Here is a 3,492-nt window from a genome sequence, read left to right as displayed (position 1 = left end):
TTAATGTATTTTTTTTATTTTAATTAAGTTTTTATTTGTGAGTTTAATGTATTTTTTTTAATTTTAATGTAGTTTTTTAATTTTATATTTAATTATCTAAATGAATTATTATTTAAAAAGATTGTAAAAGTGACTGTGCACCATGTGGCGCATAACGCTCACGGATGGGGCTTGGTCTAGTATTTGTTTTTTTTTTCTTAACTTACGTATCAATATTTAGTTACAAACCGATTAAACTAAAAGCCAAACTAACCCAAATCATCTAAAACCAAAACGAAACACATTTAACTTTCGTGTGGATTTGCAACCAAAACCAACTGGTTTTTGATTTCCAAAAACCGCAAGATTCTCAATTCGATCCAAACTATATACCATTATTTGAGCTCTTATTTATACAGCCCAACATCATGTTATACATATATTGATCGATTAACTTCTAATGGCAAATTGATAATACAATTTATTAGTCGAATACGACATTCTAAATTCAGTTCAAACCGAATTTGTATGTTAGCTTTTGATAGACTATGTTAAAAAATTGTGCTGTTTAAATTTCTATATTTATGTCTTGAAACACTTACATAAACCGAAACTTATTATTTTTCACTATTGAATACGGTTTGCTCAGTTAAAAATTTTCAGCATTCATTTTTAAAAGAAAATAATATTTTAAACCGAGTAAACCGAACCAATAAAAACCACTAATCAGAAAGGTATATTTTAGTGTTTTAAAAGGACAAAATAGTCTATCTTTTCATTGTGAACATAATTTTATGATAAAAGAAATAAATATACCATTGTAAAGTATAACTTTATCTCGTATCTTTGATTAACGAGTGAAATTTGTGTATAAAAAGGGAACACAAGGCGTGTGTTCTCCACAATTCCAATTCTATATTTCATCTCATCAACATCACCCTTACCCTTGTGTCCGATGACAACCACCAACACAATCGAAACCACCACAATCAAAATTATCATTAAACCCAACAACCTAGATGTTGAGAGCCAACAAACCCAAGAGGCAACCGAAGTCACATTCGATTACGCCAAGAGAGCTCAATGGCTTCGAGCTGCTCTACTAGGCGCTAACGATGGCCTCCTTTCCACCGCGAGCATAATGATGGGAGTAGGTGCCGTTAGTGAAGACGTTAAGACCATGATCCTATCGGGGATCGCTACCCTACTCGGTGGAGCATGTAGCATGGCCATAGGTGAATTTGTATCGGTTTATTCGCAATATGACATTGAAATGTCACAAATTAAAAGAGAGACAAATAGTGGTTTAAATAATGGTGAGGAATTAATACACGAAAAGAAAAATAGTTTACCTAGCCCGACAAAAGCTGCGCTGGCATCAGCGTCAGCTTTTGCAGTCGGGGCGGTAGTGCCACTACTATCAGCAGCGTTTATAAGAAACTATCGAGTCAGGTTGGCAGTGGTGGTGGCGGTGGTGAGCGTGACGCTAGTAGGGTTCGGTTGTTTGAGTGCGGTGTTGGGGAGGGCTCCATTGGTGAAGTCGACATTTAGGGTTTTGATCGGAGGGTGGGTCGCTATGGCTGTTACTTTTGGGTCGACTAAAGCCGTAGGGTCTACTGGTTTGATTAGTACTTAATTAAATGATCATTAGTCATAGTTGATGAAATATATGTTTGGGTGTTTGTTTGTTATTTACGGGTTAAGGTTGTAATATGATCATACAGAAATGAAATCTGCATGTCTAGTGTTTTAGACGTCATTTGTTTTAAATTTTTCAACTTTATTAATGTGAGTTAAAAGAATAAAAGTGTGCTTTCAGATTAAAGTAAAACAGAATAAATGGTAGCGTATGAAAGAAATAAACAGAAGACAAGAAACACACAAAAGTTGGTTTAGATGTTAAACTTTTGGTAAATTTTAAATATTCATATAGTATTAAATACGTACACTACGATTGTATATATATACTATCTCCATCAAGAAGAGAGGATGGGGCCACTTTCCTGCACACCGAAATATGGCTGGACGGACTCTCTTCTACATAGACTACAAATCTGCTGGATGGAGACATGGTCGAAGATTGTCATAGTTTTAAATTTTCTAAGGAATCCACTTACAAAACTTTAAATCAGAATACTTGATTCATTAAGGATTTTAATTTTCCATTTACTTTAAAGGAGAAATATATATATATATATATATATATATATATATATATATATATATATATATATATATATATATATATATAGGGTAAGGATCCTAAGAGAACTCCTTGCAAATTAAGAACTTTGAATCATTTTGAAAAATATATTTAAAAAATTCATAAAACAAAAAAATAATAAAAATTTTAAAAAGTAAAAAAAATCAAAATTCTTATATTTCATTCCGGTTTCATTAAAAAAAATAAAAAAATGCGTATTATATACATATGTATAATTTTATATAATATTTAGTTACGTAATATACACATATGTACAGTATCATTTATCTTAAATTATACACATGTGTACAAAAAAAACATGTAAATGTACATATATGTATATATATTATACGTATGTGTATATAATTTAGCTAAACCGAGTTTTTTTTTCATGAAACCGGGATGATAAAATAAGAATTTTGTTTTTTTACTTTTTTGATTTTTGTGTTTTTTTTTATTTTACGATTTTTTTTATTTTTGGGTTTTTTGTGGTCAAAAATGGTTCGCATAGTTCTCAATTTCCCAAAAGTTCTCTCATGATCCTGATCCTATATATATATATATATATGGGTGGATTAACGTACAATAATGGCTTATTATACATTACATACGCGACCTTTCAAAGCGTTAGAATAAAAAACACGCAGTGGCAATTTCGTAAATAACCCAACAGTAGTTCCGATCAAAATTCGTCGATTAAAAATAGACTCTGATCCAAATTCGGAACTCGTCGCTCAATCAAATCCAATTTCTAAACTCTAATCACAGCTTAAAGTATGATTTTTTAAAGTCAAAAACCAAATCAAAATTGAACGGCGTTGAACATCAAGAAATCTTCAAAATTGATCAAAAAATGATTATTTAATCAATCGAATTGATGTGTAGAAGTATTTAGATTCATCAATCGATTATGGAATTGCAATAATAATGCACTCAATCGAGCTCTGATTAGGGTTTAAAATATTATGTTTAAACGTTCTGAAACAAAACTCAAGACCTATAAACGTTCTGACCAAAAAAGAATATTTTTAAACGTTCTAATGCATTCAAAGAAGTTCTGGGTGTTAAAAAAAAGAACATCTTTAAACGTTCTAATACGTTCTAAGAAGTTCAGGGTATTTAAAAAAGTTTAGAAGTTCTGATAAAGTTTAGAAGTTCTAAGAAGTTCTGGGTGTTCAAAAAAGTTTACAAGTTCTGATAAAGTTTAGAAGTTCTAAAAAGTTCTGGGTGTTCAAAAAAGTTTACAAGTTCTGATAAAGTTTAGAAGTTCTAAAAAGTTCTGGGTGTTCAAAAAAGTTTAAAAATTCTGA

General features: G+C 30.7%; 1 pseudogene; it reads left to right on the top strand.

The window, feature by feature from the left end:
* The first annotated feature begins 767 nt into the window (after positions 1–767).
* On the top strand, positions 768–1,684 carry LOC143636605 (vacuolar iron transporter homolog 4 pseudogene; annotated as a pseudogene).
* The last annotated feature ends 1,808 nt before the right edge of the window (positions 1,685–3,492 follow it).

Source organism: Bidens hawaiensis, unplaced genomic scaffold, assembly GCF_021521415.1.
Source record: "Bidens hawaiensis isolate Kalapana, Puna unplaced genomic scaffold, B.hawaiensis_p1.1 tig00000599_1, whole genome shotgun sequence".
Taxonomy (NCBI): domain Eukaryota; kingdom Viridiplantae; phylum Streptophyta; class Magnoliopsida; order Asterales; family Asteraceae; genus Bidens; species Bidens hawaiensis.
Note: the sequence above shows the minus strand (reverse complement) of the source record. Positions and strands in the feature narration are given on the sequence as shown.